Raw genomic sequence first — 14,611 nt, forward strand, 5'->3', positions numbered from 1 at the left:
GGCGCCTATAGTCCCAGCTACTTGGGAGGCTGAGGCAGGAGACTCGCTTGAGCCCAGGAGTTGGAGGTTGCTATGAGCTGTGCTGCCATGACACTCTACCCAGGGGGATAGCTTGAGGCTCCATCTCAAAAAATAAATAAATAAATAAAAATAAAAATACATAGTCAAAACTTGTTGAGGGGAGTAGGGTAAGTGGAGAAAGAACACAGGAGTTGCCCGATTCAGTGGCTGACATGTTTTTAGGACTCCAATACCTCTATAACCTAATTACTTGCTATATTTTACCAAGTAAGAAACTGGGAATTGGGAAAAATTTATTTAGTGCTTCTTAAATAATCTTATGTCCTAGTAAATAGAATCACAGAAGAAATCTAAGTACTACAAAGTATTTAAAAAACAATGGTTAGAAATCAAGATTCTCTCTGAACATTTAGTGAAATGAAAAAGGGCAGGAGCCTAGCTCAAAGGAAATCACTGTTCTGGAAAACACGTGGGTTACCAGACTTCTAGAAAGCCCTAATCTCACCTTTTAAGAGTTCCTTAACCCCTTTAATACTGCAATGAGGCCATGGCAGACACATCCCTTAGTAAGTCTCTGGTCATGATTTACCTTCTTGACATACGGTCACCAGTGAAATGAGGAGAAAGGCCTCTTTGAGTTGGACCCAGTGGCCCATGAGTTCACCACTGGCTGTTTTCTTGCTTACAGAGATAAAGTACCATATTAAAACTCAATATATTTTGGGAAGAAAAGATAAAAACACAAAAAGGGTCTGTCTTATCTTCAGAAATGCAATTCTCAGCTTTGTGAGCTCTGGCATTCAGCTAGCCAGATTACCAAGCTAATTTAAAAGCTGAAGGTTTTACCCCAACTCCATCTTTTGCTGTTTTCAGGGTTTGTTTCTGTGAGTGTGCCTAAGCTTATGTACATGTGCTTCGCTCAATTCACACACATCAGTGAACAGCAGCAGCGGAAATCCAGGTCCACAGCAGGAGGTTTAATTAACTGTACACAGGACAGTGCCAACAGCACTGAGGCCATCTTTCCTATGGGGCAGCATACCAACAAGGCTAATATGCAGGGGAAACGTACTTCTGGAGGGGAAAAAAGTATTCCCCCATCAAGCAAAATGAGAGATCAGTACCATAAAAGAGAAACTAAAAGAACAGAACAGATTTAAGCCAAAAACCCTTGCCAAAAACCCTTGCCAGGACAGTCTCAGCAAGAAACCAGAGCTTCTCTTAACACAGGGCAAGAGAAAAGCCAAATTTTACTTAATTGTTTTCCAGTGTTTGGGTCAAGCTTCACTCTGCTTTCTAGTGGTTTATTAGAAGCCACTCTAAAACAATCTTACAGAGGTCTTTCTTACCATCTTATGTATACATTCCCCTCATATATATTCTGTCATAAGGGCTGGTAATGGGATTAAGCCAGACAAAAATAATATTAAATGATGATGGAGGTGGAGAAGATCTAGGTTGCAATCCAGATGGTAAATGAGCTTTCTACATGTCAATACACTGTCAAACCAACAACTTGGAAGGAAGTTGGCCTTCATTCTGTGAAGAGTTTCTGGACAAATCAGAGAAATTCTCATCAAGGATTTCTTCTATGCACACAGTGGGACGCGTGGTTGTCAACGCTTTCCATAGTGAATATTCAAGTCAAAAGTGTATATTCGGAAGTTTTGAGCTGGGTTTTTCCAGTCTAGATCAAGGATGGTACAGTAGGTGAAAATAAACATCTTGACTCCTGATAAAGCCTAACTTAATCTAAACTGATTTAGGGGTCAAGTGTGGCGGCTCACGCCTCTAACGGCTCACTATGAGAGGCTGAGACAGGTGGATTTCTTGAGCTCAGGAGTTCTGAGACCAGCCTGAGGAAGAGACAGACCCCATCTCTATTAAAAAAAAGATTTAGGAAGGCTAGTCAAGCATTTTTTCATGTTTAACAAGTGACAAATTCACAGAAAATATAACTGACCAAATAAATATCACTAGGGACAAATAAATGAGCCATCAGTACAGTATAGACCCAGCTGGAGATAAAGGCTTCAGGCAAGTTACTTCGCTTTAGCTCCTATGGTACCAGTTCCCTATGTAACTCACAGGGACGTAGGGAGAATTAATTTGAGAATGTCTGTAAAGTGCTTTGAGCTCCTTAGAGAAAAGTGATATAAGTGGTTATTATTACATCCTGCTGAGGTTGTGAAGTTGAACAATATAAAAGAAAGAGAAAAACAATACTCCTTGATGGTTTATTATGAAGCTTTTTTATAGCCTGGCAAGATGTTTTATAATTGTCTTTTATTAGTTAATCCTTATTATATGCCCAAGAGACAGAAAACATTCTTAGCTTGTTCTTCTAGATAAAGAAACCAAGGCAAGAATATAAATGACTGTTAGGTGGGAAGCATTAATATCTCAATTTTTTTGATAAAGAAAAGAAAGACAGATAAAGTAAGTAACTTTTCCAGCCATATTCAAGAGTGAAAGTGATTCTTACAATTAAGAATCTGGAAAAATGTCAAGAGTCACTATTATTTCTTCGCAATGTTCTGACACTGTTCTGACAACAGGGCAGTGACTAGCCATCAGAAAGCCTGAGATTAAAGCTTCCTCTACTTTCTTGGTTGTATAATCTTATTTATTTATTTATTTATTTGAGACAGAGCCTCAAGCTATCCCCCTGGGTAGAGTTCCCTGGCATCACAGTTCACACCAACCTCCAACTCCTGGGCTCAAGCGAGTCTCCTGCCTCAGCCTCCCAAATAGCTAGGACCACAGGCGCCCACCACAATGCCCGGCTATTTTTTGGTTGCAGCCATCACTGTTTCGAGGGCCCGGGCTAGATTCAAACAGGCCACCTTAGGTGTATGTGGCTGGTGCCCTAGCCACTTGAGCCACAGGCGCCGAGCCTGGTTGTATAATTTTAAGAGAAATCCCTTTTCTCTATGTATGTCAGTTTTATCTGCACAATGAAGTCTAGTAGTGGGGATCAAATTAGATAAAGTATGTGAAACTCTGGGTACACAAAGGCACACTGGGCAAGTAAGTTTTTACTGTTACTAGGCTAACACTCTTACTGAGAATAGGAGTTCTACGCACTACAACTTTGAATTGAAAGATAATACTATAAGTTCAGACCAAAAGAAATATATAATTACTATTTTTAACCACTTTATTGAGATGTAATTCACATAGCACACAAAGGAATTCAATGGCTTTTAACATATTCATAGTGTTGCACAACCCATAATCAATTTCAGAACATTTTCATCACCCCTACAAAAACCCTATGTCATTAGCCATTACTCTCCTTCCCCACCCCCAAACATATATACACACACATACACATAATCTCCCTGGGCAACCACTAACTGACTTTCTATCCCTACAGATTTTCATATCCTGGACATTTAACATATGGAATCATATAATAACCTTTTGTGACTGGCTTCTTTTACATTTTAAGTCACCCCTGTTGTAGTAAATGTACCAGTACTTCATTGCCTTTTATTGTCAAATAATATTCCATTGCATGGATGTACCACATTTTATTTAACCTTCCATTAAATAAAATTGTTGACAGATTATTTCTACTTTTGGCTATCATGAATAATGCAAATATGAATATTCCAGGTTGGAGTTTTTATTTAAACATATGTTTTCATTTCTCTTGGGTATATACCTATGGAGTAAAATTGCTCAGTCACATGGTTTAAGTCTATGTTTAACATTTTGAGAAACTGCCAGACTATTTTCCAAGTGGCTGTACCATTTTACATTCCTACCAGCAATGCCTGGTAGGAAGATAAATGAAGGGAGACCAAAGAATGATACCATTAACTGGTTGTCTGTTCAGGGAATAGCAAAACTAACACTGCAGAACGGCAACTTGTATTGTTACTGACAACAGGAATGACAATGCTTCATGACAAGTTTGGCTGTTGGGACATTTTCCTCCTTTTCTCCCACTTGCTTAGGCACAGGCCAGGGCAATACATTTTAGTATGTAGCATTTTACACATCTATAATAGAGTAACACCCTCTCCATCTCTAATAGAGAACATGCAGAGCCAGGTTTTAGAAAGGTATCTGTTATTTCTCAAATCATGGTAGTAAGATATGTCCTTTTCAGTCTCTAGAACTGCTGTGTAAAATTTATGAAATTGTATATACCAGGCCCTCACCATTCCATTCAGTGCATTTAGACTAAGCCCAGCCCAAATACATACATTCACTAGGTCAAACACAGACTAGCTTCATACAGCATATTCCTGTATGGTGGCATCTGCAAGCCAAAAAGAACTGGTAGTGGGAAACAGATGGCTTCTAAAAGGGGAAGAGAAGAAAAACAGAAGGTCAGGTAGAAAGGGGGGTGGGGGTGGGGGAGGGAATAGAAAGAGAATAAGAGAAAAGAGAAAAGGAGAAGCATATTTCTGGTTTTGCTCTTCCCACCTGTCACAGCACTCTTTTTGCTGGTTGCCAGCATGCTCCCTTGCAAACACAGCTGCAAGTGACAAAGAGCAGCCACTGTCCTACTCAGGGGGTCCCTTCCCTGTTCCATATCGTAAACTGTACTGAAATGCCAACTGCTTACAAGAAAGGAAATTATACAACCGTTGGAACCACAAATAGCAAACTACTGTCTATATCCAACAAATAAGCACTAAGAATCCTAGGTTCCCTACAAAATAACATTAAGGCTACCTAGCAAATAGTAGACAGTAAAAGAATCAAGAGATTAAGTACTAAAGTATGTGGTTCATTTTAATTTTGTAGATTTATCAGACCTGTGATTAACTCAATCAAAGTAAGACTATATTCTGTCATATATTTCATGTAGTCACCCACATGTTCAATTTGCTGTAGGGCTCTGTTCTTATGCAATTAAAAGAAAATTAGCAAGTCTTTCCCCAGCAGAGTTGGGGATTGCCACTAGGGATTGCTTCTGAAAGAAATGCTTCACGCCAAGTTTTAGAAAGAAGAGATACTGGCTATTGGGACATTTTCCTTCTTTTCTCCCCCGCCCCTTGCCTTGGCCTCAGCCAAAGCCAAGGCAAAAGGAACATAAGCAGCTTTTTACACACAGAGACTAACGTTGCCAGCAGCATTCCAGTGGCCTTGCTCACGGCGGGAGAAGGCGTAGTGACTAATACCGCTGGGTCTTGTTGAAGAAAAGTGTCTGGCTTACTTTGATCAACTGAGTGGTGTGCTGATCAGTGTGATTTCCCTGTTCTGCTGACTGTGAGCGTGCTGGGGAGAGCAGGAGAGCTGGCTTCTGAGAGGCCCATGCAGGGAAGCAAATTCCATAGCTGCCGAATCACAGAAAGCAACAAGAAATAAAAGAGGGCTGACCTGGAAGCAGACACCTTAATTCTGCCAGCATGTTCCTTAATGATATAAGGACATCTGGGAGGGGAATAAAAGTAGGTGTTTCTAGAATTCTAATTCACCAATTGCAATACTATATACAACTATAGTTAAACACAATTTTCAAGCCCAGAGTCTAAGCTCTTAAAACTATACTTTATAAGTTTTAATTATTTCATTTTGATGGAGAAGAGAAAAATAGCATTAATAAGATTTTCCTAAATTAAAACTGAAGAAACAAGAACTTACCAGCACAGGTAGCCCCTGACACAGTTTGTGACAAAGGAATTACATCCAGTACCTGAGTTTATGTGCAGGACTATAGCTACATACATTCTCTCTTCTATTTGCCTGAGAAACAGCTGCTAGATTAACATGAGATAATCTGCTTGCATGCTATACAGATTTTTTTCTAGTGAATTGCAAAAATTTACCTAAAGATAAATATAGCACTCTTCTAGTTCTCTGCTCCATTCAGCTGCTGCGGAGACACACTTCTGTTATCTAAAATTTCATCAGCAGATTGTACTCCTTCCTGGGAACAGCAGCACAAAGTAGCTTTCTAAAAGCATAGTTAGTCTCCAAGGTGAAATACACCATATTTAAATGATCTCTTCCAAAAAGGGTAACTTTCCACCTTTAAAGTTTTTAATTCTTGATAAATAAAGTATGTGATTTCTTACACTAGATCTAATCATTGCTGCTTTAAAGAGTAAACAGTCAATTGCAAATTGAGCAAATTGCTTTGGCTATCCTACTACCAGAAATGAAATGAATTAGGTCAGCAGGTGGCATGTCATTTCAGTGCAGCCTGGGGGCCTAAAATACCGTTAGGTCATTTTTATTCTGTTGACAGCTGGAATGAAAACCAGAGCATTTAACATTACCTCCTGCCTCCATTCTCATAGCCACCTTGGGCACAAAAGAGTTTACAGGAAGCCCTTAAGCCTCAGTCTCCAGTGTCTCGGCTGCTTCTCAAGCCTCCGGAGATACTCAAGCTGAAGCCGCCCAAGGAAATCTGGGACAGAGTATGCTAACTTTGATCTTTAGAGATACAAAGCTTCCTGTCCACAGAAGGAAAACTGAATTCTTGCTCACCAGCTATTCTTAAACATGTAAATGTACAATTCCATTCTGTAGTATTTTACTTGAAGGAAGGGAAAGGTCATCATGCCTCAACTCAAGAGAGTGAGGAAAGTGTCTAGCCTCTGCTCCTACAAGGGTAAGATTTAGGAACAAGAGAGGCAATCAGATGAAAGAACGAACTTAAGAAATAGGGAGTTGAGGTGGGGGGGAGCATCTAGGAGGAGAGAGGATGAACTGGGAGAAAAATCCTTTTGTCCAGAAATTTGGAGCCTCTCACAATGTTGAAACATTTAAACAATCCAACAATAGTTTTTCTAGCAAGCTTCCTTTCTCCTTATGTATTTCAAACTACTAGTGGAATTCTAAACTTAAGATAGCCTCCCAAAGGTTGCTCCTTATAATAATGGCCAATGGATAACATATTACCTATGAAAATAGTCAATGGAATAGTTGCAAATCGTCAAAGTTGAGGTGATCCCAAACCTGGGGTGGCATGTGATCCAAGCCTAAATAATGAAGGGACTCCATAAGAGGGAGACTGGCTTGAGAATGGACCTGAAAATCATGCCCAGGCCTTTTGCGAGTACATTTTGCCAGTACAAAGAAAAAAAAATCTTTCTCTGTTCATTGGAGTTGATAAAATGGCAGGTTGTAAACTTAAAGCTTCCAGAGGTAACCTCTGCCAGTACAGGACAGCCGACATGTAAATGAAGCCAAACGATGGCGATATCGTCCTAAAACATATTTTAAGCCCCTAAATCCATCCATGCCTGAAAGCACCTACATCCCTCAACTTATTAGTTATATGTGTATAAGTCAATAAATTCTTTTTGCTTCAACAACTTTTGAGTTTATTTCACTGGAAGCCAGAAAAGTCTTCACTCATATACCAGCCAAACAGCTTTGGATCAGTCATTCAACCTCACTGCCTATCAGTTTTCTGAACTCTTGAGGAAAAAAAGAAAAAAAAGTTTATATACTTCACAGAATTGAAAACTGCTAAGTACTTACACAGGAGGTACTGATATTTTAACTAAAACAAAAGGTAGAGATAGAAAAGTAAGATACTCATGGGGTTAAACTGCTCCTAGTTACTAGCACTAATAAGATAGCATTTTATTTCTATTAGTTTTCTCATCATTTGCACGGGTGGAGCCCCTGAAATCTTTACTATAGCAGTTAATCTCGTAGTGAGTTGTTTAAGTATTTTCTCTTTTACTTTCAGTTAACAAGGCTTTTCCAACTTCCTGGACATCTATGACCAAACCACCAAACCATGCTTACCATGACAGATAAGGAAAGGGAAGGGAACAGTTGCATCTTTAAGGGGTGTATCTGAGTGTCCATGCATGTACATATGTGCTAGGAGACAAGGTAAAGGAATAATCCTCACATGAAGACATTTCAGGGATGAAAAGCTAACTTTATATATGGTGAAAATCTAAAGGCCTCAACTAATGTGCCCTCCCTTAAAGCATTATTAATCTAAGGGCAGTACTCAATTATTAAGATTACATTTTTAATTCAAAATTTATAATTAAATATAATGTATATTTTAGAATTTGATCTTGTGCCTTGATAAATGCTTGGTTTCACAGAACACTAAATCATACCTCATGGATACCAGAATCAAAACTTTCTGTAACTGAACTCTCTGCCCACTCTATAGCCCCAGGCTATAGAAGGTAGAATGCAGAGGGCATGGAGCCACATTAGGGTATTCCTAAAGGATGGGGACTGTGAAAGTGGGACATTGGAGTGACCCTGGGTGGGGCAGCCATTAAACAGTCTTCTTTCTATGCTAGGCACTGACCTGGGCTCTTGATGGACATCATCTCTTAGTCCTCGGAATATTCTAGGGAGCTCCACAGAGTCCCTCTTATGCTGGGCCATCAACTGAAAGACTGCCTGTTGCAGTTCCATGACTTCAAGTCTGTGGACCACCTGAAGGTCTGTCCCCATTACACTACATGCTCTGAGGATGATGGCATCAGCATCGAGGAGCTGGACGCCCTAGAGCTGGAGCATGAGACCCTGTTCTCTGCCATGCACGTGCTTGAAGCTGAAACCCAGATCCTCAATGACTGACAAGATAAGAAGAGTGACCATTGATTCCTGAAGCTGGGTCAAGAACATGAACTTGGAGCTTCCCCCAAACATGGGAAGCTCAAGCAGCAGAAACTGGAAGGGAAGGCAGGACATGGGCAGGCTCTGGCCCGAGGTGGCCCAAATCCAAAAACCTTCAGCCCAAGATTCAAGAATATGCATTCAGTGGTGATGCCACTGACATGCCTTGGATCCCTAAGAATGATGCCCTCAACAGGTTCTGGGCTTTGGTGGAGCCCTACTGTGCTGATATCATTAGTGAAGAGGTGTGCACACTAGAGAAGCTGCTGAAACCCCCAGAAGATGAGGGTGAACATTATAAGATCCCACTGCTGGGGAACCACTACTCCCAGCACTGGGCCCTGAACACCTGCTAGAGAAGCAGAAGGATGGGGCTCAGGCAGTGGCTATTGCTAATAAGAAAGAACTCATGGGGCTGATGACGGAACCAAATACTAATGATGTGGATGCCCTGCTGAAGAAGTCTGAGGCCCAGTATGAACAGCTGGAGGATGGGTACCCCTCTGGTACCCTGACACATCACCTCTTGCAGGCCCCAGTGGAGGAAAGTTATTACTTCTGCTGCAGAGGATTCTCCTATTCCAGATGTGTCCGGGAAAGAACTGGCTCAATGGGCCAAGCACCTCTTCTTGCAATCAGAATAGCTGTTCAGTGTGCTGCATGCCAAGTTCCTGGAGAGATGCATCATGGAGGAGCTGTTGCCCAGGGTCTTTTGGAGTCTGGGGACCACTGAGGAGAAGACTCAGATGATGAGGTCCTCACTGAGCAGTGCAAACAGGGGACCAAGCTGATGACAATTAGTGCCCACAACTACACCAAGAAACATGACCTGATGAGACTGGCAAAGGAGGAGGTGAGCCAGCAGGAACTGAGGCAGTGGCTCTACATAGCAGTCAGTGAGGTCATGGACACTTTTCAGAAGATAATGGCTGTGCAAAGGCCGGGCATGGTAGCTCGTGCCTGTAATCCTTGCACTCTGGGAAGCCAAGGCAGATAGATTGCCCTAGCTCACAGGTTTCAGACCAGCCTGAGCAAGAATGAGACCCCATCTCTAAAAATAGCCGGGCATTGTGGCAGGTGCCTGTAGGCCCAGCTATTTGGGAAACTGAGACAAGAGAATCACTGAGCCCAAGAGTTGGAGGTTGTTGTGAGATATGACACCATGGCACTGTACCAAAGGTGACAAAGTGAGACTTTGTCTCAATGAGTAAAAAAAAAAATCAGATCTGCCTGGCAGAAGAAGTAGACTCCCACTAAGAAGAAAAAGGACTAGGCCTAGAACACTCCGAAGGAGCTTGAGAGCATCCTGAAGCTGCTGGATGGGTAGCCCTCGACTTTGCATTCCCTGGCCTCTAACAGTATAGTGGGAGGCTCACTTCCTGCTTTGGGCACCAGAAGCTTTGGGCTATAGCAGCCTGTCAAATGGTGACAGTCTCTAGATAACTGTGGTCCTCCCTGAGGTCTTATGGCCCAGCTCTGTAAAGCCAGGACATAGGAAACCCTGCTACTACTGGCCTGGGGCCCAGTCTATGCTTAGTCCTCCAAATGGGGGTGGGGTCTTTGTTTCTGGGCCTTTTCCTTCCCCCTCTTCACCATCCCTCATTCCCTCACACACCCCTCCTCATACCTCTCTTTCCTCAAAGACTCCTTCCCCTGTGGATTTGAAAAGTGCAAATTTAAGAATAAAGTGAACACTGGTTTTTCAAAAACAAAAACAACTTTCTGTAACAAGTCTGATCTACAAATTATCCATATGAAAGGATTATCAGAGAAACAAATACTCCCCACCCCCCAAAGGTAGTAACTTCGAGTCCTCTTTTGAGTGACAGAAGTATGTAAATATACCTCTAGTCCTAGCCACTCAGGAGCCCGAGGCAAGAGGATCAACTGAGCCCAAGAGTTGGAGGTTACAGTGAGGTGTGATCATGCCCCTGCACTCCAGACTAGGTGATAAGAGTGAGATCCTGTCTCTAAAAAGTTAAAGTAAAAAAGAACAGTACAAATGAATTAGCAAGAAAAGAAGAACTATATTTTATAAGAACTATGAAGAAAAATAATGAATATGCTATACTTTAAACCTTCAAAGTTTCAACCAGTTTAATGAAAATATTCAAATTGTATATAAAACCAGCATATTGTACCCCATGACTGCATTAATGTACACAGCTATGATTTAATAAAATAAATAGTTTCAAGGCCTAAAGATTAAGTATAAATGAAATCATCCTTAAGAGATTTTAAGATGTTGTTAATAGCTCTGACATCAATTACTCTTCAATATATATAATATTACACATATGCTATGACTGGCAAAAAGAACTCCATGGTTCAATGTTTTCTAACCTTAACTAGTGTTTCATATAAGCTGAACATTACTTTTTTTGTTTCCCAAGTTCTTATTCAATAACTCATATAAAATATTCCAGATAAATGAGTTTTGATCCTTGTCTTTCTCTTCTTCATTCTGGTTACTTTGGACATAATGGAATTAGTAACTCTCTATACTGTTAGCAGCTACATGTAACCACTCACGTTGGTTATTCTTCTTCAAAAAATTTTTAGTGACATACCTTTTGGAAAAAAATCACCTCAGAAGTTACAGTGAACTTGTTCCTTTCGATGGTTACAACTCCTCCACTGAGATTCCTAGGTTTTCCATTCGCTTTGACTCCCTCTTAGGAAAACTGCTCAAAATTGGCAGCATCCAAATCTTCTAGAGGGTAGGTGTAGTCAGGGATGAACTTCAAAACCCTCTGCTTCTTTTTTTGTCTCCCTTTGCCACAGGCTTTTTCATGGGTGCCATGGTTGCAGTGGAGACAGAAAACCTGAACGTTAATATTTTAAAACAAATAAAATGCATGCTTTTTTTTAGGTTTCTGACCCACGGAAATGCTTCTGAAAACTGAAATACATTGGTAAAAGATGCATACGTCAACAGAATCCACGAAGAATTTCAATCAATCCCTCTCTTTCTTGAAAAAAATTTTTTAGGCTGGGCATGGTGGCTTATGCTTATAATCCCAGCACTTTGGGAGGCCAAGGTAGGTTGACTGGCTTGGAGCTCAGGAGTTCAAGACCTAGCCAGAGGAAGAGACCCCCATCTCTGCTTTTAAAAACAGAAAAAACTAGCCAAGCATAGTGGTGGGTGCTGTGGTCCCAGCTACTCAGGAGGCTGAAGCAAGAGGATTGCTTAAGTCCAAAAGTTTGAGGTTGCTGTGAGCTATGATGACACCATGGCATTCTACCTAGGGTGACACAGTGAGACAATGTCTCACACCAAAAAAAAAGAAAGAAAAGTATTTTTCTAAAAGGAAAAGCTAAAAAAGTTATAGTATTAATAAGATAGTAATCCTTAAAAATTGTATTACATAAAGTTTGTTCTCTAGTAACATTCAAACACATTGTTAACTCTCATAAACTAAAACCATACAAATATTTGTCCCCGAATAATTCAGGAAGAAAAATGTTGTATCAAATTGGCTTGAGGGTATCAGATTTAGTTTGGGAACTATCAGACAACTTTAATCAAAATCAACTTGTCCGTTCCTACACATCTTTTGTATACATGAGCCCCATTTCCAGAGATTCTGATTCAATTGGTATAAGACACAGCCATGGATGCAGCATTTTTCTAAAGCTTTTTAGTTTAGTCCAGGTCTAGTTTAGTCTATAGCTAAGACTGAGAAACCAGTAGTCTACAGGTAGATGTGGCCTTGATCTTCAATATAAAAACTATATTTTATTTTAATAACTATTCTCCAATTGTTGAGAAAGTAATTACTATTCAAGTCACTAGACTTTCACTAATATGTCATTAGAAGGTAAGCTCCTTAAGAAGAGAAGCCCTATAAGCCTTGTTCATCACTGAGGCTGAGTGGCAATATTACAGGTATATAATAGGCATTCCTAAATGTTTGTGAATCAATTAATTAAATGCTGGAAGAAAATGTGTTAGTTTTAGTGTCTTGAACCAATGCAGCAGAAGCTCTTTTAACCAATAATGATCAGGACTAGTAGTTGACCAGATAAGAAAATGAAGTAATATAAATCAGGAAATCATAAAATTTGATACATATACCTAAGCATCTATTTTAATTTAAATGAACCTTTATTTGTTAATCTTATGAATATAGGGTCAGGCCTTCTGTCTGTACTAATCTGTAGGTTAGAGCGCCAAAATGTCTGTTTTTCACGAACTAGAGCTATAATGCATCCACTACCATTTCCATTTCTGGCTTTTAAATTATGGTGAGAATCTGAGACACTTTGAACAAATCTGAACATAGAAACTTTCTGGACATTCATAATTTATCCCATTCTGTTTCAAATGTCTTACCTTAGTGTAACTAAGTGGTAATTTTTTAGTAATTTTTCAGCAACTTTTCCCAAAGCATTAAACTTGGTTTTCATGAGAACAACTTGGTTTTTTATAAGTCACTTTAGTAATAATTAAATTGTTAATTTATATAATATAAATTGTTAATTATATATAAATTGTTAATAGTAATAACAATTAAATTACATAATTACAATACCAAGAACAAACAGCATAAGCAGGTTTGGAAAGAAACATAACTCACTTGTTTTTAAGAAGACTAACTCCATTTTTATTTATTCATTAATGCCTCCTTCCTTTTTATTTGTACATACTCATGGGGTACAAGTGCAATTTTGCTACAATGATGTATTATACTGTATTGTGTCAGAGCCTACAGTGCATCCATAACCACACCAGCACACCTTGTATGCACCAAGCAACCTCCCATCATTCCCTCTCAACCCCCAAGCCCCTCTGAGACTGAGTCTTCACTGACTATCATTCTACACTGTTTCCACTTGTACACATTATTTAGCTCCCCCCTTGTAAGTGAGAACTAGTGCTATATATGTCTTTGTCTGAGCTGTTTCACTTAAGATAATGGCCTCTAGTTCCATTCATGTTGCTACAAAAGATATGATTTCATTCTTTTTTTAATAGCTCATTAGTATTCCATACAACTCACTCTTGGTAACCATTCTACAACTGATGGAAGAACTGTGTGAGTACCTAGACAGCAACTTACAGGAGCAGGCATTCAAACTGAGGAGTAACAGGTAAGTCACTTCAGTTAACTGAGACTTTTCTCTCTACAGAGCTTTTACTATTATACAAACACTAGCTACAAGTTTTTTTGAGACAGAGCCTCAAGCTGTCACCCTGGGCAGAGTGCTGCGGCCTTACAGCTCACAGCAACCTCCAACTCCTGGGCTCAAGCAAGTCTCCTGCCTCAGCCTCCCAAGTAGCTAGGACTATAGGTGCCCGCCACAATGCCCGGCTATTTTTTGGTTGCAGCCATCACTGTGTTTGGCGGGCCCGGGCTGGATTCGAACCCGCCAGCTCAGGTGTTATATGGCTGGAGCCTTAGCCACTTGAGCCACAGGCGCCGAGCCTAGCTACAAGTTTTTATCCACTGACCTTTCTAATTCCCCACATCAGTCAACCCACCCCTTCATTAGTAAGTCATCTGAACTGAGACCCAATAAAATTACCACAAGATCTATATACTACATCATCTGTCAGGCACAGGAGGCAGCAGGAGTCATGAAACCTCTTAGTACAAATACCCCAACAATCTACATCTGGATTCCCCAATTCACCTATAAGGCATTTGTAAGCTAAATACTAGGGTATCCATTGAAAATAGAATGTGAGGCTAAAATCAGAATTATTAAATGTTTTACATGTTATTTTTATATTTGTAGTAAAAAAATTTTTTTTATAATTTTTGCAGTTGACAGCCTTAAAAGGATATAGAACAAATAGAAAAGCTTTGTTTTGCTAATTCAGAATCAGCTCCCATTTGGCAGGTGTCTCAAATTAGGACACTAGTGAAAAAGAACTGCTGCCACCAGGAGGCTCTGCGATATACCTTTTATTTAAAATCTTGAAATTTAAAATATTCTTCCTTCTTTATAGCTCATGCAATATCTTCTCAATGGCACAAGTTTTCTTTTCTTTTCTTTTCTTTTCTTTTTTTTTTTT

General features: G+C 39.9%; 1 protein-coding gene and 1 pseudogene across 1 annotated transcript in view; one reads left to right on the top strand and one right to left on the bottom strand.

The window, feature by feature from the left end:
• PHF21A (PHD finger protein 21A) overlaps window positions 1-14,611 on the bottom strand; it is a 207,114-nt gene that overhangs the window by 115,317 nt on the left and 77,186 nt on the right. The window lies entirely within an intron of this gene.
• LOC105888011 lies at window positions 8,251-9,916 on the top strand (annotated as a pseudogene).

Source organism: Otolemur garnettii, unplaced genomic scaffold (genome assembly GCF_000181295.1).
Source record: "Otolemur garnettii isolate 467f Iridium unplaced genomic scaffold, OtoGar3 scaffold00001, whole genome shotgun sequence".
NCBI classification, from domain to species: domain Eukaryota; kingdom Metazoa; phylum Chordata; class Mammalia; order Primates; family Galagidae; genus Otolemur; species Otolemur garnettii.